The sequence below is a fragment of the Microplitis demolitor genome, chromosome 5 (genome assembly GCF_026212275.2).
Source record: "Microplitis demolitor isolate Queensland-Clemson2020A chromosome 5, iyMicDemo2.1a, whole genome shotgun sequence".
Lineage (NCBI taxonomy): Eukaryota > Metazoa > Arthropoda > Insecta > Hymenoptera > Braconidae > Microplitis > Microplitis demolitor.
In genome coordinates, this window is record NC_068549.1 from 15674216 (window position 1) to 15701392 (window position 27177).

The 27177-nt window shown below is 30.6% G+C and overlaps 1 protein-coding gene and 1 long non-coding RNA gene across 2 annotated transcripts in view; one reads left to right on the forward strand and one right to left on the reverse strand.

The window, feature by feature from the left end:
* The window catches only part of LOC106693517 (homeobox protein DBX1-A-like), a 126909-nt gene that overhangs the window by 13923 nt on the left and 85809 nt on the right, over positions 1 to 27177 (reverse strand). The gene's annotated exons all lie outside the window — the stretch shown is intronic.
* LOC103568752 (uncharacterized) overlaps positions 5990 to 27177 on the forward strand; it is a 113793-nt gene continuing 92605 nt past the window's right edge. The window contains exon 1 of the long non-coding RNA XR_001345168.2: positions 5990 to 6577. This is a non-coding gene — a long non-coding RNA (uncharacterized LOC103568752). The remainder of the gene's footprint in view (positions 6578 to 27177) is intronic.

Here is a 27177-nt window from a genome sequence, read left to right on the forward strand (position 1 = left end):
TTGACGGTAAATTGGGATTTTACGGTGGATTACCGTAATTTAGGTCCGTTAGGGATAGTAAGCTTATGATTTCTTTATGATCTTTTGATGATGCAGTAGTGAAAATTTACGATGATGGTACTGTAGGCTTATATTCTAGTAACAATCTTCTTCAGATTATCTTTAGGAAGATTATATAGTAAACTTTTTATTCGACAAAAACTTACTTAAATCTTGAGCGATTTTGCTACAGGGGTAACGAGTCTGCTATGCTTTAAGAATAACCTTATGATCAATATTTAGTATGTGTAGGATAATATTTAATAAATACAGTCGAATATTTGATATATATAATTCATCAAATATTGATAAATGAGATTATTACATATTAATTAATGTTTCTGTTAGTGTATAATTTTTAACTTTCCGCTTAGAAAATCGATGATTTTCAAAAATTTCGGGAAGTTATTGTTTTCACCTCGATTTTCGAAAATCGAGATCTCATCAGATGTCAACGTTTTGAGGTGGTAGGTAGCTATTCTAAATATTTTCAGAATGATGTCCGAGTGTCTGTATGTATGTATATGTGTGTGTATGTATGTGTGTGAATGGTCTATAACTTTTTAACTAATAAATCGATTTGGATGTTTAAGGCGGCAATCGAAAAAGCTTATTGGCCATCAACTTTCCTGAAAATTTCAGATTATTTCATAGAGTAGACTCAAAAATATTGGCGAATTACGAAAAAAAAAAAAATTTTTTTTTTAAGTTTTTTATCGATTTTTCAGAAACGAATTGAACGATCAACGCCAAAATCTAATCAGCCCTAGAACTCAATAATACGCGTCGAATGCCGCCTTAACCATCTCAATCGGTTAATTTGTTCGAGAGAAATCGTTGAAGAAAGAAATGGTGTAAAACGTTTTTTTTGAATATTTTCAAGAAAGCTGAATCGATCGCTTTCAAATTATAACAGGGCTATGCTGTTACCTTGGTCGTCCTTAAATTACCTTTTAAGGGCGCCACTGGAAGGATTAAATGGTCTTCCAGAATCGGTTCTTAATACTCAGGGTCAGTGTAAATTTTAATTGCAAGAGAAGGAAGAGGAAGGATAATTTTGTAAATAACTTAGATTTATTTATTATAACAACATTCACTTTTATTTATTTTATAAACCTTGTAAATTAACCTTATAATTTTTCCATAACCTTATAACCTTTGGCCTTTATACCTTATGACCTTATAACTTTATACCTTATAACTTTTGACCATATAGTATTCACCAGTTACTTTTGGCGACTTAAAACTAATTAGCCACTACCTTGGCATCGCACACACACTCACTCAATTAAACTTATTGCCAACTACCTTTGGACTTATAAATTAAAATATCGGTTACCTCCCGAATTAATTATTAATCATAATATTAATTTTAAAATCGTTTCCTACACACACACGCGCACTCAAGTCCCCTGGACTTTTATGCACACACTCTGATTTTAAAATGGCTGTTCCCGCCACGCACTTTAATAAATTAATTAGTTAAGTTTTAAAGAATAATTATTATTATTAATTAATTAATTTTTATTTAACTCCTTTCCAGCGACTAACATTAATTCTTTCATACATTGCTGATCCGAATTCACGAGACATAATATTTCAAGTTTTAGTCAGTAAAAATCTCATCTCCGTTTTCTTTACCCGATACTCACCTCACTCGAGTTCCGCCATCTCTTCTTACTTTACAATCTTAATTTTTGCTGAGTATAATTTTGTTCTGTTCTCGAAATTTTTTTAACCTATTTTAATTATAAATTATTAAATTTGTGAATTTAATTAATTCAATTAATACTTAATTTATCACAATGCTGACTAGAATATAAAAATTTCTGGCTTGTGTCACTCACAATCGGCCTAGAAATTTCTACGACGTATATGATTCCGGCAATGGCCTGGAATTATAAGACGACGCCCTGGACCCGGCAATTGGGCCTGGATCCGGTTAGACAACCGTCTGACTTAATTTTTATTAATAGACTTTATAACTAATTATTAACTACGGGCCTAGACGCGGATTGCCCTGACGAACGACTAAGTATTTATTAAATTGAATTAGTATTCTGGCTTCGACCTAGAATAATTAATTTAATTAATACCTGATTCTTTTCTTGGTACGGCTCCTCTGGGTGATTCCACCATCTCGTCAGGTTCTTTGGTTGTCGTCGTATCCTCTTGTTCTCGTACCCTCTCGTTGTTTTCCTTTTTGTGCTGGCTCCTTCACCTGTATTGCTGGAAAGCGTCTTAACCTTCGGGCGTCTCGTCCGGTTGTGTGTCTCGGCCTGGGTTCTCTCTTCTCTTATCATTGTGCACCCACTCGACCGAATTCGGCAACTTCCGAAAACTTAGACACTCCTATTTATCACTAAGTGGGACGGACAGACAAGCCCCTACGATTTCCGCTCGGGACGATAGTCGCACTCTACGCCGGATAACCCTGGCGCAGTAATAGATTATATCGACCGTGCGCATGATAGAAAATCATGGCAACTGAGAGCGGAAAATTCAAAATTCCCTGTTACAACATTCTATTCAGCTATAGAATTCAATAAAACGCGCCTATTGCCACCTTAAACGTCAAAATCGGTTAATTAGTTCAAAAGATATTAGCGTTGAAAAGTTAGAAAAATAACATTCTATGTTATTTTTTCCAGATAAATCAAAATGTAGTGTACTAAAATGTGTCTAAAATTTTACAAACTTTTCCTCGCTATGGTTTCCTTTAATCATCATATAATGCCATCAAACTTGTTCTTTAGTTTAAACCATATTATCAACGAAAAAATTGAAAAAACATAGTATTCAATAATTTTCTCGGATATTTTAAATATTGTTGCTCTGACCTAAGCCAAAACTCATTTAAATCTTGATTTCGATCACTGACATTGATTTCTGCCTTGATACATTGAGTTTATTGAACATAATCGGAAATTAAAATTTAAAAACTGCTTGTTCATTAATGATTTTCGATTCTTAAACTTTCAAACTTTAGCACAAAGCGTAACTTGTTAGAGTTTGAAAAGCTCATAAAAAAACAATCGCATGCAATATGATTTTCTAGCTCGAAGAGCTCGAAAATATAGTCACATTAATATTTTTGAGCTCCTTGAGCTCGAAAACAACGGGAAGTTTTGGGGTTGGCCCGCAGGGCCAACCGACACCCGGATTTTTAACTTCCCGCTAAGAAAATCGACGATTTTCAAAAATTTCGGGAAGTTGTTGTTTTCACCCCGATTTTCGAAAATCGAGTTTTCATCAGATGTCGACGTTTTGAGGTCCTAGGAAGCTATTCTGACTATTTTCAGAATGATGTCCGAGTGTGTGTGTGTGTGTGTGTGTGTGTGTGTGTGTGTGTGTGTGTGTGTGTGTGTGTGTGTGTGTGTGTGTGTGTGTGTGTGTGTATGTAAACTCTTTGTAACTTTTGAACTAATGAATCGATTTGGATGGTTGAGGTAGCAATCGAAAGAGCTTGTTGGCCTTCAACTTTCCTGAAAATTTCAGATTATTTTATCGAATAGACTCGAAAATATTTGCGAATTACGAAAAAAAAAAATTTTTTTTTTAGTTTTCTACTGATTTCTCAAAAACGACTTATACGATCGACTTCAAAATCTAATCAGCTCTAGTACTCAATAGAACGCGTCGATTGCCACCTCAAACATCAAAATCGGATAATTTGTTCGAAAGTTATCGCGGTAGAAAAAAGGTGAAAAACGGTTTTTTCTAAATATTTTCGACTGACGCGTAGATTTCAAATTTAAATCAGCTCTAGAATTCAATAAAACGCGCCGATTGCCACGTCAACTATCAAAATCGATTGATTAGTTCAAAAGATATCGGCGTTGAAACGTTAAAAAAATAACATTTTATGTTATTTTTTCCGGATAAATCAGAATATAACGTACTAAAATGTGCCTGATATCATACCAACTCATCTTTTTAATGGTTTCTTTTGATCATATAATTTCATCGAACTTGGTTTTTAGTTTAAATCATATTATCAACAAAAAAATCGATAAAACGTAGTTTTTAATATTTTTATCGGATATTTCATATTTTATTGTTTCTTACATGACTCAAAATTTATTTAAATCTTGATTTTGATCCCCGACATTGATTTCTGCCTCAATACACTTATTTTACTGAACAAAATCAGGAACTAAATTTTTAAAACCGCTTCATTGATGATTTTCGATTCTTAAATTTTCAAACTTCAGCATAACAGGTAACTTATTAGAGCTTGAAAAGATCATAAAAAAACAATTGCATGTGATAGCATTTTCGAGCTCGAAGAGCTCGAAAATATATCTACACTAATGTTTTCGAGCTCTTTGAGGTCGAAAACAGCGGGAAGTTTTGGGGCTGGCCCGCAGGGTCATGGCTATTCATGTCTAATCATTTTTTCCCGGGTTATGAATTATACAACTTGATTAGATCATGTTAGGCGATTAATAAAATGAGAATTTTTAATTTTATGAATACTCAAGTTAAAGTTACTAAAACGGCATAGCGTCTTCATACTAAAAGTATACAGAAACAAAGATAACAATTCATTTATGATAAATTTCTTAGACCTAATTATAGAGTTCTGATCAGAATATCATGATATTGTTGCATGCTTTTTTTTTTAATTACACAACTCGAGCAAATACAATCAAATCATGATATAATTGTAAAAAACCATTTATCACATAAATACGAATAAATTCGTTTCCAAATCTTCGTCCATAATATTCTCTGCATGAGCTCATGATGGTGTCAAAATATAAGATCATCAAGATGATCACCGTGATATCATCATGAGACTTTTTATGATGATCACCATGACCTAAAATTATTTTTTTACGGGAATGGTAACGGTAGATGACAAACGAGGTTGCCCTCGTACATTTTTACTAGGGATGTTAACATAAAAAAGTTTTCAATTTGTTAGCTTTTTGGTGCCAAAAAGCTAACTGCTGAGTAAAATCTTTCGGCCGTGCGACAAACGGATACCATGAAGGGCCCCGAGTCCCGCCTGTTGTTGACAATAAAATTTTATAAAGAAATATACGGTACTGACATCGTCCGAGAGTGGGGACTTCACTGCTTCAAAGCTACTCAGAGTCTCAACTTGAGACTTGAGACACTCACTGCCTGGAGCTGCTGACGATCAGTCGCCATAAGATCAGCCATACATTACACAAGTATTTATAAGAGTGAGTCTTAACAACACGTTGCTGCTTATGGTGAGTCGAAAGACCCCATCTGTATATTAACTTATTGGGCATTGTCGTCTCGGTGCGTCTTTATTTGACCCTAAATAAATCATTTTTATAATATCGTCTTTGAAGCTGTGGCTGCAGTGAAAGCCAGTTTTTCAAATAACTAATGCGCTGAGTCTAACGACCGCATATATAAATTCAACATTTTCTGATTGCTGAAATATCATTAAACTCAGGAAGGTAAAATCTGCGTCACAAGCTAAGCAGTTCGACGACGAGTCAAGCACAACAGAAGAACGTTCAGTGGACATGTAATAGCGGAGGCGAGTCACCCACGGGTTAACGTAAAAATTTGGTAATAATTAAAGGTCCAGTTCGACTGTCAAAAGGGGAAAACTAAGTTTATATTATAAATTTTATTAGAAAGTTTTGGGTATCCGAAAAATTTGATAATTACGTTATTGAGAATAAAATATCAATTACAAAAGAAATAGTGAATTTCACGGTGTGGGTTCGAGAGCATTCGGTCGCCATCTTCCCGAGAAAAAATGTTTTTATACAATTTGTCACGATATTTAAATATCGTGGCAGTCTCACATTAGGTCGGTGAGCAACAGATGGCAGCACACGCTGCTCTCACGTCTCTACACTCGTTAATTTTATGATTATTTTGTTATATATATAAGATTTTATATTTATTATTACTCTGCTTGTATTTAATTACTTTAATAGATGGAATCTGCGCTGGAATTAGCAAAAATTACTGATTATATTGAGTTTATAAGTATAATTTATGAGGCTGGAAGGTAATTATTCAGTTTATTTATATGCTTGTAATTATTGCGGGTGGTCGGCGCATGCGCGGCGACGCAACAGTTGTCAGCAACAAATTTATTAAATTATCAATGAAATTTATAATTATGTTACATACACTATCAATGGGCTTATATATTTAAATTACTGTTAATTAATAATATACAAAGTAATTGGGCATTTGACGGCGGGAATTGGCAAGGCTACACAATTGACATCGGGTACGTCAGCGTTGGTAGTATTTGAAAGTAACATGCGATAGAGATATTACTCCAATGGGTTAAACTGAGATGCATATATGAAATATGGCCGGTCGAGGTGCCGGCATGAAAATCACGTGCTGCCATGGTCAGACGTGGATAATCTTTTGTACGAGCAGGGTGTGCTGTTGCGTGCTAAAATTTGTCAAGTGATTTTGCTTTGATTTACATACACATATCTCTGGTCAATTGAGTTATTTTGAGTTACACAAATATTGCAACTGATGATGGAGCCGATCCGCCACTTGTACTACGACGACGACTGTAAGTACCTTTGGTAAATTCATTGGCGTGTAGCTTTGCATTCCCGCGTTGGTGGCCATTTGCAAGCGTGGGAATCTCACGTATGTAATAAAGTATTATCGTGGTATTATTGAATTGTGATTACAAGCATACGAATAAAAGTAGTAATGCTCAAGCCCAGGGGATGATAAAAATTTAATCACGATTATTCATTATAAATTAAACAGTGGATATTTATTGTGAAGGAATATTTTGTTATTATTATTATTCTACGCCACGTGATTATCATCATATGCGCCTGAGTCTCGACTGCTTGATATATCTATATATATATATGTATATATTTACCTTACTCAGCGCCGAGTTTAATAATTTGGGTTATGAATTATTATTTACCTGAGTATTGTTCAGGAATTATTATTGAGTTGGGTTATGAAATATTAATGAGTTAAAGTATAAATTATTATTTAGCTCTGTATTATTTATGAAATATCAGTGGCTTAAGTTTGAAACAGTACTAATCTGACTTGAGAATCGAGAACTAATAATTTGAGTTAGAAATTTATTAGTAGCTGAGTACTATTATAACTCACCATTGGTTTGAATTTAATTATTAATTATTACTCAGCGGAATATTGCTCAAAAATACTTAAAGTGTGTAGCGTATTAATTGAATTAGTGATTATTATTTATCTGACTATTGATTATGAATTATTATTAATTTGCTTATTAAGTATTAATAAGTGGAGTTATTTATTATTGTTAATTTGAAGTATTATTATATTTATTGTTGAGTTGAGTCATCACCTAATTATTTATTATTTGCGTCCACAAACAATATTATTTTAGATTACCGTAAACCCACCAGTGGAATTTACTGGGAATTTGTACTGGAGAATAATTTAGCTATTTCTTTTGTTTATTTTCCGGTGCGAGTAAAATATTAAGTATTATTATTATTTATTTTACAATACATTTATTGTTTATGAGTTATTATTATTGTTTACATTAATTTTATATGCGCATACTGCTAATATTAATTTCTGTTGTAAGTGATTTATTATTATTTTGAACATTATTCATGTGAGTATGCGTCATATATTTTGACTAATTAATTAATTAATTAATGGATAATTAAAGCAAATGGTCATCAACCCGGTATTTATTTAATTTATTTATTTTAATTACTGCTATCTTTCTTGCTATCCTTTTTCCTAAATCTGAAATCGCTATCCTGTCATTTTATTTTATTTTCATTTTCATTTTCTCCGTTGTGTTATTTCGAGTTAATTTTGTTCGTGGGGCACACGAACTGGCGCCCAACTAGGTTTTCTAACCCAGCCTGAGCGGAGCAGCCAGTCCAGGGAGATTCAGGACATCTCCAGGTGGGATATTTGGTTCTGGGTTTATTTTATTTTCAGTTTCCGACCAACGGAGAGCCATAACGGCTATTGAGCGCCAACTACACTCCGCCGTGGGACGCGTGAAACGAAGAGAACGTTATAAATTTCATAAAATTTTGTAAGATTTTATAAAATTTCAGATCAAAATTTTATAAAAATTCATACAATTTTATAAAATTTTAGAAAATTTAATAAAATTTTATAAAGTCAGATCTGAGTAAAGAACGTAATAAATAAATGTAATTTTATAAAATTGTATAACATTTTACAAAATTGTATAAAATATTATAAAATTTTATATCGTAAGATCTTAAAAGGGACATAATAATTACATAAAATTTTATATAATTGTATGAAATTTTATAAAATTGTATAAACTTTTATATGATTTCACAAAATTATATGAAATTTTATAAAGTAAGATCTTAGTGAGGGAAGTAATAGTTGAAGGAAATTTGATGAAATTGTACGAAGTTTTATAAAGTTTTATACGATTTCATAAAATTATATAAAATGTTATAGAAAAATGTAAAAAAAAAAGTTCTGAATATTGAAAAAGTTTGATTTTATTAAAATTTTTTGTAAGTTTTACATTAAGAAAAATTATATTTTACACAATTATTGGATGCAAAGGAATATAAAAAAATTTTTAATAGTTTTTATCATAATACAAAAGTTATTAACATTTTGCGACCGATACTCGATTTAGGGAAAAGTTTAACGAAAAAAATTCAAAATAATGCTCAATTATATTTACAAAAGTAATTTTAGAATGGTTAAAATACATTTAAAAAATAAAATTTTTTTTTATAAAATTTTGGGAGTACCTCGTTTTGCCTACCCCCACCTCCCTTTCCCCTACATATTTATATATAGATATATATATTAGGGTGCTTTGTTTCCGGCGAAAGTATTTTTTTTGTTGCTCATTAAGCAAAATATTGTTCTTTATGCTTAAACAAAAATTCCTGCCAAGTTTGAGCTCTTAATTCCAACTCTAAGTACTTTCCATTTGATTTCCAAGATTTCCCATTTAAAATACACGTAAATTAAATAACTTTTATTTTAACTTTCTAATACTCAGCTGCGTTTTATGATATCGACTCGGTTTTGGTCGCAAATTGTAGGGCATTTGGTCTTCTTCAAAAGTGCGCATAGTAACTTAGATGTAATTCCAGCTGTTTCACTGATGTCCGCTAAAAATATTTTCGCCGGAAACAAAGCACCCTAATATATATATATATATATATATATATATATATATATATATATATATTACATAATGTAAACATTTTAATTTCAATGTTAAAAAACTTTTATTTTATCAACTATCAATTAAAATTAAATCCTCATTACTCACAAAAAAAGTTCAAAAGTTTCGCCATTAATTCGAAAACATAAATCATTAAAAATTAATAAATTTAATTAATTTAAAAATTTTATCGATCGTTAATTATTCAACGATCGTTAAAATTTTATCGATCGTTGAATTATTCAAATCGTTTTTTTAAATATAATTATAAATGAAGTTATATACTATTTAACCTGATCGTGTTTGAGAAATAAGATATATCTGCAATAATGCGCGAATTATTATATTATAATAAATTAATTCTATGAAATATGACAGATAAGAAATCATGTGTAAACATAAATACAGCCACGAATTCCTCATAACTACAAGTGGCCAACGGACAAGCGGAGCAGGCTACAATCCATCGATCACAAAAGTTGCGTAGCATCGAGGTGGGACATGAATTAGATGGGTGACCCATCCCGGAAAAAAATAATGATTTTATAAAATGTAACAAAATTTGATAAAATTTTGTAAAATTTTATACTGAAAATGGCCTGGTAAAATTTTATAAAATTTTACAAAACATTATAAAATTTTATATAAATTTATAAAATTTTACCAGGCCATTTTCAGTATAAAATTTTATAAAATTTTCTAAAATGTTAGTACAAAAATTTTGTAAAATTTTGTAAAATTTTATAAAAGCATTTTTTCCCGGGTTGTGCAAGTTCTTGGTGCATTATACTGATAGAGTGGAATTAATTAATTAATACCGTTGAGTCTAACGACCACATACTAATTAATTAATAATTTCTGTATGATTAAATTTGTTTAGAAACAATAGCAGGCATTTTCCTCGATATACTGAGTCTCACAGACCGTTCTCTAGAATTTAGCTGTGTAGCTGTGGTGCTGGAATTTAGCTTGGTAGCATCTTACTGAATATCATGACCTTGGTGATTTGTCTCACAGACCGCACTACTAGAAACTTTGTTCAGTGAAATTGTTTATATTAGTATTATTGAAATAAAATCAGGTTTGCAATGAATGGACCAAGAACTATTCGGCGTAATAAATAAATAACTAATAAGTGTGTGTGTGTGTGAATCTATGGTTAATTATTTCCTCACCAGCAAAATTGTTTTATATAAAGGAGATAATGATTGTTATTATAATTAAAGGAATTTTATATTAAATTAGAACTAAGTCAAATTTTAACCATATGTAAATATTGTCGGGAAATTGAAATTTTATTGTTGTTAAAACATTTAATATTAAACTAGGAAGCATATCTGTTGCCACATAACTATTATAAATAAATTTGGATATATTTTATTAAATTAAATTTACTGAAATAATTATTCTCAATTGACTAATGACGCCCCATCTAACCGACTGCTCATTAAGTGATTGATTTTGTTATATTAAAACCTAACTCTGCAGCTGTGTGGTCCAGCCAGGGTAAGGAAATTTTCGAACTCGTCTTTGAGATTTCATTTCTCTCTGCTTTGTTTTGCCTTGCACACGATACTGAGAGATCGTGCAATTTACTCTCAGTGGCGCCCTTAGAACTTTTGAGTTCACAAGGTGTCCAAATTGTGACCTCGTAAGCCTCGTCGTCAAGACCACGGAAGTCGAGGGGTACCCGGTTATAATATGTACTTGCATATGCTTAGATGTAAGCATATTTGCATTGATATCAATTTTTATATATGCCTATATGTAGTTGGATCTGAGCTGATATACTTATATATGCTTGGATATGCATATATTTACTTGGATATCAATCTCAATACATCTCTATATACGCTTATATAAGATTAGATCTGAGCATATATAATTATATATGCTTATATATAGCAAGATCAAATATTTGGATGTATTTGGATATAAACAGAAATAACGAGATCTAGACATATCTTTGGTTGGATCCAAACGTTTCTTATCGAGTAGTTACAGGAATGTTGACAAAAAATTGACAAATTGTTACCATAAAGTTATTATTTAAAATGTAAAAGAGTTAACTGTTTGCCGGACATTAGTGGTGATATTCGTTAAAAAAAAATCTACCTTTTTAGATCGCAAAGTAAATGATAACATTTTTGATACAACAAAGTTAACATCTGGCCACTTGGGTGCACACCTCGAAAGCGAAGCGGAGAGGTAGTGTTCGATTGTCACCATATCAAAAAATCACGATACGTTCACTTTAAACCACTTCCACTAGCTTCATATTGCACATATAAAAAAATACACCTATAGCAAGAGGAGATATCAATTAATACTTTTGACGTAGTTGTAAGATTAATTACACTCATGCCATAAATTAAAGGAACAGAAAAATATTAGAAATTTTTTAGTGTTTTTTGTTAGGCTGTAACTTCGTGAAAAATAATCTTATCGAAAAATAAAAAAGGCATTTTTTAGCTTGAAATCTCTAGTTTCGACGCATTTTCATCAAATTTTTTTCAGACCTTCAGCCATTGCGCAAACATGAGAAATACCGTGAGACAAAAGTTTTATAAATTTTTTCTTTTCTTTGAGCGAGTCCACGGGCTGCAAAAAAATTTTTTCGGCTAAACCAATGCATAGGTCGGTCAGCAAATATAATCAGCGTTAATTTGAATTTTTTTTAAGATTCGTACAATAACTTATCGTTAAGATGTCAGCCTTCAAACGAAAAATGATCCTTTTGGGTTTGATCATCAATATTTCAGGTACCAATGAGCGCACAGTAAATTGAAGGGTGGCGTTAAAAACTTGAATATATTATCTACAAGAGACTCTCATCATTTAAAAAAAAAATTTTTTATTTTTAACATCCATTAGAAGTAAGTACAAAAAATGGCTTTTTTTGTTTTTTTAGTAAATCAACCGCTACTCTGAAAATATTGATAAAAAAATAATGTTGCCAGGGGCTATTTTAGCTTAATGTACCCCCAATAACCCTGCAAGTTTTTAAATTGACCCATCGAGCCGTTTTTCGGGGTGGATTAATCAGGTTTTTCAAAACAATAAAAGGAACAAGTTTTGTTCTTTTACATGTGTAATCATAAGCAAAATGAATAAATATTTTTTTTTAGACTTCTCTCAAATTTTCGAATTCGTTAGTCATCAAATGCAAGAAAAAGACAAAAAAAAAATTACCAGAAAATGTCAAAAAACAAATCTCAAATACAAAACAAACAAGTTGCATTTTTTTTTTAATTTTTAACTTCCCGCTTCGAAAATCGATAATTTTCAAAAATTTCGGGAACTTATTGTTTTCACCCCGATTTTCGAAAATCGAGTTTTCATCAGATGTCGACGTTTTGAGGTCCTAGGAAGCTATTCTGACTATTTTCAGAATGATGTCCGATTGTCTGTATGTATGTATGTGTGTGTGTATGTGTGTAAATGGTCTATAATTTTTTAACTAATAAATCGATTGGGATGGTTAAGGCGGCAATCGAAAGAGCTTGTTGGCCATCAACTTTCCTGAAAATTTCAGATCATTTCATCTAGTAGACTCGAAAATATTGGCGAATTACGAAAGAAAAAAAAATTTTTTTCTAGTTTTCTATTGATTTCTCAGAAACGGATTGAACGATCAACGTCAAATTCTAATCAGCTCTTGAATTCAATAAAACGAGCCTATTGCCACCTCAAACGTCAAAGTCGGTTAATTAGTTCAAAAGATATTAGCGTTGAAAAGTTAGAAAAATAACATTCTATGTTATTTTTTCCAGATAAATCAAAATGTAGTGTACTAAAATGTGTCTAAAATTTTACAAACTTTTCCTCGCTATGGTTTCCTTTAATCATCATATAATGCCATCAAACTTGTTCTTTAGTTTAAACCATATTATCAACGAAAAAATCGAAAAAACACAGTTTTTAATAATTTTCTCGGAGATTTTAAATATTGTTGCTCTGACCTAAGCCAAACTTCATTTAAATCTTGATTTCGATCACTGACATTGATTTCTGCCTCGATACATTTAGTTTATTGAACATAATCGAAAATTAAAATTTAAAAACCACTTGTTCATTCATGATTTTTGATTCTTAAACTTTTAAACTTTAGCATAAAGCGTAGTCAATTATCTCAATCGGTTAATTCGTTCGTAAGATATCGTGGGAGAAAGAAATGCTAAAAAACGGTTTTTTTTCTACAGCAATAGCATACAACAGTATTTTCGAGCTCGAAGAGCTCGAAAATGTATTCACAACAATGTTTTCGAGATCAAGGAGCTCGAAAACTGCGGGAAGTTTTGAGGCTGGCCCGCAGGGTTAACCGATAGACCGATTTTTTATTTTTGCTATAAAAGTTAACTATCTTTCTCGGTTGGTAAATAAGAATTGTCTGTATCGTGCTGTCAAAAATTATTTTATGTTGATCAAACAAATAAAACTTTCGATCAATTTCGATCTTTTTGTAACCTGATTGTTACAATTACATCTTAAGTAGCGAAGACTACTTTTTTATGATTGTTCTAACCAGGTGAAATTTGTTCATAAAGAATATTTGGGGTTCTATTTCGCATCAGTTTCGTGCAGTACCGTGTAGTATCAGTGACTACGATAACTAGTCCACAGAACTAATATTTAATATCTGTGACGTCGTAGTTCAGGCTACTGCGCATTTTACTCTCAGTGCAGCATTAGAATAAACTTTTTTATTTTTTTTTATTATTTTTGGATCACATTTAAATGATTTATATCATGGCCAAGTAAAAAAATCTAATTTGGAAAATAACGGACACCCTAATATACACGGAGAAAAATATATAGTAAAATTTACTAAAAAATATGGGAATAATTACTAAATTTAGATAGTAATCTTGAAACGCTTCTGATTTATATGAAAAATCCATAAGCAGATAAGTAAATTTTACTATCCCGTTTAGTAAATTTTACTATTTAGAATGGAAAAAAATAAAATAAAATTTTGATTAGCTTTTAACTTTTTATTATTATTACTATCATTTTCATTATTATTGTTATTTATGTCATCAGTATTGGTGTTGGTGTTGATTTTAGTTTTTTAAAAAATCAGTTGGTTTCAACCGAGATTCGAACCCTGATCTCCCGCGCGCGTCTTTTTCTATGTCTGACGGCCCGATGTCTTCTTTGGATAAAATTTTCAGAACTTGTAATACATATTTGTATATGCTATCCCCACCAAATTTTAATTTTATCTATACATAGTAAAATTTACTATACAGATAGTAAAAAAATATAATCGTGTTAGCAAAAAATACATTGCGTATAGTAATTTTTAATATTTTATATAGTAACAAATTCTATATTGTATTAGAAAATTTACTTTCTTAAATTTGTATTTATTAAAAATACTTATAGTAAAATTTACTATACAGATAGTAAAAAATACAATTGTGTTAGCAAAAAATCCATTACGCATAGTAATTTTTAATATTTTATGTAATTATTACTAACTAGTAAACTTTACTAAACGTTTAGTAATAATTACAATACAGAATGTATTTTTTCATATCTGTTAGTAAATTGTACCATAAGATTGTAATTTTTTCTATATTTTTTTCTCCGTGTACACCTAGCATGGATTAGATCGTTTTTCTTAATCAGAGTTATGTGTAGTTTAATGTGTGTTCTACAGTGAGTTACGCCGTGAGGGTATAATGTCCATGCTATTCAATATTTTAATCAGCATATATTTATTGTGATTTGTTACAATTAAGAATTTGTTGCAAGTAGTAATTGAATGAGTTAATTTAGTGTCACTTGAGTTCAGAGCTGCTGTGTTTTAAGACGCTAGTTTATGGTGACGCTTGAGATAGTTTTAAGATTCAAGGTCTGCGGAGAAAAATGAATCTCAGACATAAGAAAAATAATACTGTGAAATCCATCAAATTATAATACTAGTCTACTAAATTTGAAACAGGCTACTTTTGTTTCAATTAGTACAATTTATTCTCTTAACATTCGTAGTCTAGAATGGGTGCGCTATCGTTGGATCAAGAATTTGGTCTTTATTAAATACTTGATCATTTATATTTGAATAATAAATTACTTCAAATGTTCTTAAGGGATATTTTCAGGTTTGTTTAAAGAAACTTATTATTTTTATTATGGAATCTATTTTTTTTTATTTATACTAATAACTACCAGGATCAAAAAATTTGATCTGATTTTGATCTAACTGGACTATATTTGGACTACTTGGACTGTTATTGAACTTCGATAAAAATTATAATCTGTTTTTGATCCATTCGGACCGAAAAATTTTATCTTATTTTAGCCTAATTGGGTTATTTGATCTGTTTTTGATCTTTTACAAAAATTTTAAGCTGTTTTCGACCTGTTATTTTAAAAAAACAATTGCGTTACGGGCAGACAAACCTAGATTAATTCTTGAACTTTAAAAATTTTAGTTCTGAAAATTTGCAAGGACAAAGCTGGATTAAATCATGGACTTATAAGATTTTTATTTATGGGAAATATTTATAAAAAAAATATTAAGCTACAGCATTGATTATGTTTTGTTTACTATTTACTTAGTATTTTTTGTTAAAAAATGTCGGCAGTTAATGAAAGTTTGACAGCTTAATTCTTAGTTGTCTTGACTGCATATGTATAGCATTGAATAAAAGTGATAAAATAAGTCTTAAAATCTCAAGAAATTTTTCTTATTTACTGGATGAAATTGAAATTATTTTGGTATTAGAAAACATCAAAATTCATGTGACATCTTATTACGGAAGCGCATTAGCATTTTTCAAATACCAAAAAATTAAAAGAAATTTATAAATCTAGATTATTATTATTATTAATATTTTTAAAAAGTACTGTTTAAGATCTAAAAGCAATTAAAAACAGACTAAAAATAATAGTAAATAAAGTCTGTTTTCGTCCTTAAAAACAATTGAACACAGGCCAATAATTATAATGAAAATGTCTGTTTTTAGTCTAAACCCGATTTAAAACAGACTAAATATCATACGAAAATAAGTCTAATTTTGACCTGGATAAGGAATAGTACGGGCAAAAACAGATTAAGTTCCTATATAAAATAAATACAATTTATAAACTTGAATTAAATAAAAAATATTTGAATTTATCATTTATTATAAAATGAATCTAATTTTTTGACTCGGGGTAGCATCTTAACTTTCAACTTTGACTTAGTGTGTTTTCCTATTTAATTCCGACCACGTGTTCTGGTTTAAAGATAGAGGACCCCGCGTCTATTGAGTTCTCATTTTGAGTTTTCTATTGTTCTAAATTTTATTATTTAACTTCAACAAAAGTAACGCAGGCTTGGCTAGTTGATTAAATTCGTAAATATTTCAACTTAAAATTGCATTAAATTTATTTATTATAGTATTATCTGCTATAGTGTGCTTATTAGGGTGGGTTGAAGAACAACTTTTTTTTTGTTTTTCTTAGCATGGGGGTAGACTTTGTACTTTATGAAAAAAAAAACAATTTTTTAAGAAAAAAAAAATTTTTTTACTTAATATTTTGAAGTGTCCCACTCGTTTTTTAAATAAATAATTGATCAAACGGAGTGGTTCTAACGAAAAAAAAAAATATTTTTTATTCAGAATCGAGGAAAACATCTAATAATTGACGAATGTGATTTTTTTTACTCCACTTTCATTTCAATTAAAAAAAAATGCTTTTTATTTTTGGATTTTTTGGATTCTAGAACATTTTTATATTTTTTATTACCAGCCGTTCTCAAGTTATTGAGAAGTTAGGTTCTGTACTTTCAATTTAATATTATTGAATCAGGAGACACGGTAGTGTCTCGCGCCAAGTACACGTTCAAACACAAGTATATGAGTGAAGTGTCATGGCGCTAGCCTACCGTGTCTCTAAACCGTAGACAGAACGGTATTTAGCTCCAATTTTTAAAAACTTTTTTAAAAAACAAAATATCTAGAAAATTCCTTTTGCAATCGAAAGATGATTGATTGTTCCTCATAAAATTATGAAACTTTACCCATTTTAGTTATGAGAACTAATTTAAATAATTAAATTAGGCCAGCATATACTATAGTACCCCCATTTCTAATCCTTTTACAAATTTTTTCATGCGAAAAGGGCACTGCCAGAGAATAAAAAGTTGTAAGAAATGCCATGATTCAGTAAATATTGAAATTTTTCTGTAGCAGTGATTTTTTTTTTCGCCACCAGCGGTGCTTCAGTCTGTATTTTTTTACTATAGTTTCGTACAGTGCAGCCAGATCGCGGACGAAAAGTTCCCCTTCTTTCGCATCATTTTAACATCACTCACAGCTTAAACGGTGCTTGGGAAGGGGAACTTTTCGTCCGCGATCTGGCTGCACTGGTTTCGTATGCAAATTTTCTATGAGTATGAATAAATTCGTTTCATAATCATAAATTTTATGAAAAATTCAAGGAAAATTTTATAAGTAAACTTTTGGTAAAGCAAACTGTGCTGTTAGGAATGCTTTTATATAGTTGCAAAAAAAACTTTTACAATTATGTAAAACTCATGTTTAACGTCCTTATGGTGTAGTTCTATTCGCTAAGCAGTATCAACCTTGATAGTCAAGCTGACAGCAAGCTAACGACAATCTATTGTCGCAACTCGTCATCAAGTTGACCGCAGAAATTGGCATTTCCTTAAATTAGCCGCAATTGGTTGCCAAGTTATAAGAAACTTGATAACAACTTATAGGAACTCTTCCAAAAGCTGAAAGTTGTCACCAATTTGGTCGCATTTAATTGACACCAACTTTTTAATTAGTGCTATGTATATATATTTATGTAGTGATCAATTAAAGTATAATGTTTACTTAGTGATTGCGTTGAAAATCCGTATGATTATCTCTAATTAAGTTATTATTATTGACTAAAACTAAATTTTGCGTCAAATAATACCTTTCATTTAGGAAATATAATTTGTGGATTGCTAAAAAATTTTGAATGTTGTATGTTCTCTCTAGTTATATTCGCGAGGTCCCTGATAGCCTCCAACCGTGAGTTAACTTCAAGCTACTGCCGTATTAGCCAATTCGAAGGAAAAGTATTGGAGAGCAAACAGTTACCTTCAAGTTGACAGTAAATTGTCTGTAACTTGAATTTAATTCGACCAAGTGTTACTGTCAGACAATGACGTTAAGTTGACTGTAAGTTTCACTTCAAATTGATGGCAAGTTTTTCTGTCAAATTACGTTCAGACGGTAGTTGATTTGCATCAATTTGCACGCAAGTATTATCCAGCCAAGACTTCCCAGAAACTTATTGTTAAGTTACCCGTAAATGTTCCACTGCAGAACTTGCTAAGCAATTATATTTACAGTGTGGCTTTTAAAGGTGGTACCAAAATCGTGTCATTTAGCGCGATGATAGGTACAGATGTTGTCATTAATGGCCGTATTCGGCTGAACTAAATCCTATACGTGTACCTAATAAGATTTAGTTAAGATTTAGTCTAATAAGTATGCTTTGCTTCTACTATGCTAAATCTTAACTTAATTTACAGAGGACTTAATTCAGCTAAGCACGGCCAATACTTGGAATTACTAAACTTACCCTAATAGCATTGAAATTGATAGTAATTTGATGTTGAAATTACCTGAAATCTGCTGCCTGAATCTGCAGACAATATCACAGCAAAAGTTGAAAATGAAAATTCGCGGTTAATTTTTCTTCAATTTTAAGATAAACTTGTACAAAAAAAACGGTCGATAATGTTTATTCTTACCATTTCAGAAGGTATGCAAATTTCTACGTAAAACTGTCTACAATTTGAGCGTAAAAATATACTTAACAATTTTTCAAGTCAAATTAACGATAAATTGACATAAAATTTGCCTGAAAATCAAAGACAACTTTTTTCTAGTCAACTTTTGAAGTGAATTTGCATTCAAATTCGGGCAGTAAATTTACGTCAAATTCAATAGTAAGTTGCATACAACTTGTCGTAAAAAATGGAAAAGTCCAAAGTTGACGGAAATTTGAGGAAAAATTCAACGAAACTTTTGTACAGTAAACTTTTGCTCAAGCAAATTGTGCTATTAGGGTTAGTTGACGTCTGCCGTAACTGCCCTAACAGTCGCTCTAGATTGAAATCGACAGTAATTTGACAGTTGAAATTACCGAAATTTGCCGCCCGCATCTGCCGACAATTTGACAGCAAAAGTTGAAAAAAAAAAAATTAGCGGTTAATTTTTTTTTTATTTAGAGGTTACTTTTTTTGGCTAGAAAAAAACCCTAGGGAAAGTTCCTATGAAATTGTTGTCAAATGTCTGTCATCTTCGGGCTATTCCGTTTTTGACGAGAATTTGCATACAACTTGCTATACAATTTGACGTAAATTTACTGCCCGAATTTGAATGCAAATTCATTTTGAAAGTCGTATACGAATTATCGTCAAAAATGGAAAAGCCCGAATTTGACAGACATTTGACAAAAATTTCATGGGAACTTTTATTAGGGTTTTTTTCTAGTAAAAAAAAGTAACCTCTAAATTTAAAAAAAAATTAACCGCTAATTTTATTTTCAAGTTTTGCTATCAAATTGTCGGCCAATTCAGCCAGCACATATTGATAATTTCAATTGTCAAATTACTGTCAGTTTTAATCTAAAGTGGTTTTTAGGGTAATTTCGTACATCTAACAACATTGTGGCGCTACCTGTCAATACCTTATTGGCGAAATTTGGAAATCAGGTTTTTAATCAATGGAAACAAATAATTATTTTTTAAGTTAATTTTTTAACGGAAGATTTAATATCATTATACAAAAACAAAATATCATTATAAAAAAGAAAAATATTATTTATTGAAGACTACTAATGGAAATTCTAGTTTTTTAATTAAATTTTTGTTATAAATAAATTACTGTTTTATTTGTTTTCACCAACAATCACCGACAAACGGTTTCCTAACAATTTAAATAAAAAAATAAAAAAAATATCGAAATAGAGGGGTTCAATGAAAAAAATTAAAGGTTAATTTTTATTTACTTTTTCATAATTAAGCAATTAACCCTCAAACAACTTTGATAGGTCAACATTGATCGACAAACGACCAACAAACGATTGCAATTGAAATAAATCGGATTGGTTTATATTGAGTTGGTTTATAATGAGGAGTTAAGTTGGAGCTCAAATATACAACTTTATTAAGCGATTTCTGATAATCAATTTGGAAGCGAGCTAGTGGCAACCAACTGTAGCAACTTGCTATCAAGTTGGCTGCAATTACTGTTCCAATGTATGTCAATAGCTGGCATTCCCTTTGTTGACAGGATTGACGAAAAGTTGCCTTCAATTTTCTCAGAAAGTTGGTGACAGGTTGCGGTTATAACCGGGTACCCCTCGTCTTCAGTGGTCTTGACGACGAGGCTTACGAGGTCACGATTTGGACACCTTTTGAATTTATAAATTCTAAGGGCGCCACTGAGAGTAAGTTGCACGATCTCTCAGTATCGTGTGCAAGGCAAACAAAGCACAGAGGAATGAAAATCTCAAGGACGAGTTTGAAAATTTCTTTATCGTGACTGGACCACACAGCTGCAGAGTTAGGTTCTTAACAACCCCTTAATGAGCGGTCGGTGAGACTCAGCGTCATTAATCGATTGAGAATAATTATTTTAATAGATATGATTTTAATAAAATATTCAAAATTTATTTACAATATCTCTTTGGTAACGGATATATCTGTTTGGTTAATATAAAATTTTTAATTTCCCGACAGTATTTACGTATTTAAAAATGTGTTTAAATTTAATATAAAATTTCCTTAATTCATAATAACAATTATTTTTCTCTTCAATATACAATAATTTTGCTGGCTAGGCAATAAATAAATTAACTCATATTCACACACAGTCTATCCGCAACTTTAAGTTCTCAAATAACGCCTTAAGTTCTGGGTTGTCTTTTAGCATAAATTTTATTTTAGTTAAATTTTATTTAATAAAGTTCCCAGTAATGCGGTCGGTGAGACTCAGCACCACGGTCACTTTCAAACTAAATTTCTGGCACCTTCTAGAGAACGGTCTTTGGGACTCAGTACCTCCAGAAAAATACCAACTAGAGTTTGCTAAATTTAAATGTTAATTATCAAATATTTAATCTGTGGTCGCTAGACTCAACTAAAAAAATTTTGATTACGACGCTACCTAATAACGACAAACCCAGACACTTGATAAAAAATGGCGACCGAACGCTCTCGAACCCACGCCACGATACCGATAAACTTTAGCTCATGAATTTACCAATAATCTTTCCAAATTTAATATTAATAATTATAAGTTTTTAAGAAAATTATTCTTTTAAAATATTCTTCATAAATTTACCGAGGTTGTTGCCTGAGGATGTAGAGACGCCATGTGGTGGGAAGTCCGCCGCTCTGGTTATTGATGCTGGTATTTTTTTTTTCTCTGCGTTCTTGTTACGGCTGCCGATTATAAAATAAAATAATTTTATTAATTACGCGGTTGCCAAAACTCAGCGTAATTAAACACAAGCCTTAAAATGGCGTCCGGGGTCTAACTTAGACCCACCGGTTTTTCTTTTTTAGGTGTACCCGAGTACGGGGTTTATTCAACTCACCGTATATATTTTTTTTTTACTAAATTCCTCAGTAGCTCCCTTGAAGTTCGGATTTTAATTAATTTTATGGGGTCGTGAGACTTACCAGACTTTGTTAATAATTAAAAATTACTTCTACCTAGGGTAGCTAATTTCAGCAGCGACTGGGCTTCAGTAACTCTGGGCAGTGAATGACGCTCAAGTGCCTCTCGGTGCGCCGCGAAGCCAGCAGCTCCCGACTCTCAGTCCCATGTCAGGCTCGTACCATCTAAAATCCCCCAAATTTAAATTTCTAGAAGTGGCGGGACTCGGGGCCCTCGTAAAGCACCCATTCGTCGCACGGCCAAATGCATCGATAAATTAGTAGAGTCCCCGGTTATCGATCATCGACGGCGTGGGGACAACGGAGATGCGTGGACCGAGAGCGCAGTCGAATCAAATTCAAATTCGAATATTAATTTACAAATAAAATCAATTTATTTTAGATTATCCCTGTTATACGGTAGTAGATTATCGTCAACTTTCTACGAACGTTGGTAACAACTTGCAGTCAATATTTACGTCAAAATTTTAAACCCTTTCGTTGTATATATAGTTATTTCCGCTAGACAGTTTGTATATATAGTTATATCCGCTAGACAGTACCAAAATCAGGCAATTTAGTGCTGTATATATATATATATATATATATATATATATATATATATATATATATATATATATATATATATATATATATATATATATATATATATATATATGTAGATCAATTGAAATATTTTTACTTACTAATTGCGTCGAAAATACGCATAATTTTCTCTAATTAAGTCATTATTATAGACTAACAACTAATGACGCATCAGATGATTCTAAAAATTTTCAAAACCACTTACAACTTTTTTTTCCGTAGAAAAGTGCAAGAGAATAAGTTTATTTACGAATATTTGAACGGTAAATGTTAAGATGTCGATGTCAAAAATAAATAAAAAATAAAGACTCATCCAACATTACGACGTGTCAACCGAAGCGCGCAATATATATATATATATTCATATGTCCATGGAGATTCTGAAAAAAAAGAAAAGCATTCCCTTGGGTCAAAGGAGAGGGAAGATAAGTACTTAGCACCATTTGCTAGTTGTAATAGGTGAAAAATGCTGGAAGAGGAGTCAAACCACTAAACCATTTGATATTTAAAATTATTAACAGAAAAACCCGACGTTGATGAATATATTTGACGTTAATTTTAATGGGAACTGTCGTTAAACAACTGCAACTATTTGTCTCATAAAAATAGATCAAGCAGGTTATAATGTTTGGCAGTACTAAATTATTAGTTAGTACTATTATATTGTTTCTAAAAAATAATACTATAAACAGTATACCCTCACGTGTTATATATCACGACTACGTATTACTTTGAGACGAATTTTTTGAGTTTAGTTTGGAAGTCGATTTCTAATAGTATACATTAAAACTATTCACAATCAACACGACAAAAAGAAAACAAATCCTACCAAAAACAGATTCTCTGTATAACATCGCGCCAAGTACACGTTTAAAATTTTTTACAAATAAGAAAAAAATTATTTTTTACAAAAAAAAAGTCAAATCGAAAAAATACCAAGTACCTAGTATGATGCCAAATCATAACAAACATTTTCATAAAATTTCAAAAAAAAATTGTATAACAATATTTCAATGTACTTGGTGTGCTTACAAAAGAGTAAAAAAAAACATGTTTGATTTTATTAGAAATTAATTTTGCTTGAGTACATGTAGTAACGCACACCAAGTACATTGAAATTTTGTTACACAATTTTTTTTGAAATTTTATGAAAATGTTTGTTATGATTTTGCATCATACTAGGTACTTGGTATTTTTTCGATTTCACTTTTTTTTTGTAAAAAATAATTTTTTTCTTATTTGTAAAAAATTTTAAACGTGTACTTGGCGCGATGTTATACAGAGAATCTGTTTTTGGTAGGATTTTTATTACTGTTAATATTGTGTTGATATTGTTCATAAGTTAATTTTGTTGTTATTGATTAGTTATAAATAAAAAAATATTCAAAACTCTACAATTTTACTGCAAATTTTCATAAAATTTTCGATTAAACACTTCAGAGTTACTAATTAATTTCTTTCTTATCAATAACTTGAGAATGGGTGGTAGTAAAAAATATATAAATAGTGTTCTAGAATCTGGAGGGTGTCCCTTCAAGAGCTGATTGAAAGTTAGAAGTTGGAAAAATTTTTTAGGTAGATTTTTTAAAAAATCTAGGTATTGTCTTTGTCCTTATGGACGATTTTTCAAGGAATTTTGTCATAACCTATCATAATTAGTTGAATAGAGTTCGAAAATACCATTCGGTGAAAAATTTATATACGTATGTATATTCGTATATATATGTGTAATATAACCAAGTTTTGACGACACGATTGCGGCTACAATTCTTATCAGATCTTGATGAAATTTTTCACACTTATTCTATGGGCGATTATCACGGTTAAGTTTGAAGATGGACTAAATCGGTCAATTAGTTTAGAAGTTATGGCTGTTTGAACTTCCACGATTTTAAAAAAAAAATTAGTTTTTATCCACTTTCATGTTCATATAATTTTAAAACTAATACTCATAGATAACTTCCGTAAAAAGTATCTGAAAGCTTGTCTAATAAGCTTTAATTTATGACCTTAAACTTTATGTTTTGACCATTTCTTTCAATAATTTGATAGATTTGAAAATTTTCATGGAATCAAAAAATGATGAAAATATGGTTTTGCTTCCACATAACTTTTGCATGTCCCATTATAATCCAGTTTCGTCAGTTGTATTTTATTGTGCACAAAATAACCTGTAAATTTCACAGCTATTTTATATTTTAAACGTATTTTTTATATTACTTATGATGTATCAAATGTACCTCTACCCCCTATCATTATCACTCATCTTGTCATTACGATAGCACCCACAGTTCTTATCGGATATTAATGAAATTTTCCATACTTATTCTATTGGTGATTACCTTTATCAAGTTTGAAAATGATCTGAATCATTTCAATAGTTTTGAAATTATGGCTGTTTGAAATATTCATGATTTTTCGTAAAAATCAGTTTTTAATCACTGTTAAAGCTCATATAACTTTAAAACTAATATTCATAGACAATTTCCGTAAAAAGTATCTGAAAGCTTGTCTAATAAGCTTTAATTCATGACAAACTTTATGTTTTGACCATTTTTTCTAATAATTTGATAGCCTTGAAAATTTTGATGGAATCAAAAATGTTGAAAATATGGTTTTTATTCCAGATAACTTAAGCATTTTCCATTATAATCCAATTTCGTTAGTTGTATTTTGTTGTGAACAAAATAACCTTTAAATTTTACAGCTATTTTCTATTTTAAAAGTATCTCTTTTATCACTAATGATGTTTTAAATGTACCTGTGAGCTCTATGATTGACATTTTTACTGTTTTATGATACTTTCAAAGCATTGAAAATTTTTTTTAATATAGAAACATGCATCTTTTATGGTTTTAAGTCTTAATAACTTATGCACTACACATTAAAATCTATTCCCGTTAAATTTTTCTTGTCGCTAATAATATAATATTTTGATTTGTTTGCACTGGAAGATAATATTTTGTTAATAGTAATACCGTTAGGTGATAGTAACCATTTAAAAATTAAATACACATTGTAGACTATGAATATAACAATACTTTATTTGCGAAAAGTTTATATTGGTATATTATCTATACAATGTTTTGTCAAATAAATTGTCTGAAGTTCGCCGAGAAATTACATACCATGACTACACACTTACATGTATCACAAGATATTCATGTACGAAATTAACTTATTCGATCGATCAAGTAAGAAATCTACCTTCCATTTCGGCTGCCGAATGGTCTTCTTTTTCCTATTATTTTTGAATTTTAAGTAAAAAATCCAAAAATAAAGAGCATTTTCTTTTGTATTTAAATGAAAGTGGAGTATAAAAAAAAATCACATTCGACAATTATTAGATGTTTTCCACGATTTTGGAAAAAGAAAAATTTTTTTCGTTGGAACTACCCCGTTTAATCAATTATTTATTTAAAAAACGAGTGGACCACCTTAAAATGTTTAGTAAAAAAATTTTTTTTTCTTGAAATAATTTTTTTTTTATAAGGTACAAATTCTACCCCCATGCTAAGAAAAAAAAAAAAAAAGTTTTTTTTCAACCCACCCTAATGCTTATATTACAGTTGGGTAAGTGATATGAACTTAAAGATACAATTAGGCGTGAATGAATCAAAAGTTATCATGCAATTAGAGCACTTGAGGTATACAGTATTCGGACAAAAAATAACTTCGAATTATACAATGTTTCATACAATAATGTGTATAATTTATTACAATAATATTGAACTTTAAATGTTTAGTGACATATCAATAAGTATAATAATGTAAATAATAGTTAGTTTTTCAATTGATATCATTTAACTTCTTCACCTCATTCGTATTCAAACTGTTATAAGCAACACTTTATGCTTACGAGTATGGTTCAGCGCTGCTAATTGCAGCTCAGACACTGAACCTGAACGACCTAGAATTGAGCCCAAGAGGTGTGGCGATTTATTTGATAATTGGGAAAAATAATTATCGATAATTATAAACAATCTTCGACTCATTGTAAGACGTAACCATTGAATTGTTACTAATTTTAACTATTTTTGAAATTTCCTTCATTGCTCTACGAAAATATTTGCCTGATGAAAATTTTACGAAATTCTATGAAGTTTTTTTTTTGTCCTAATTGTCTATCGTTCTGATAGGGCCACGTGCCAGATTCTATGAACTTATTTATTTTCGAATCAAAGCAAATTTTGTATACAACGTTGTATACATAATCATATGTATATTTTTATCTCAGGGTAGCATATGTATTCCCTGATTAAGAAAAATGATTTAGTCCATGCTGAGTGTATATCTATATATTAGTCGATTCAAATTGTTTTAAATCAATTCAAAATGCCTTGAATCATTTCAAATTATTTTTCTTAACCAGAGTTCTTGAATAAAATATTTTACCATGCTGGCAAGAGTTAAATAAAATACTTTTTACAATATTTTAAAAATTTAATGTTCTTCGGTTTTGAAATTCATTTCATGTGTGTCAGTTTTATTTTATATTGACGATTTTGAAATCCTCTGACACTGCTATCATTGAACAAGGCGGATTGATTTTGTTTAATTACTTAACAAAATTTTTATTCAAAGTGATGAGAGACTGTAGAGTGCAGATGACACCTCGGTGCACGAGCAATGTACTCTTGCTCTCGGTCATCCCCATCGTTCGTATGTTATATTTGCATGTTTCAAGCTAAATCGCTAT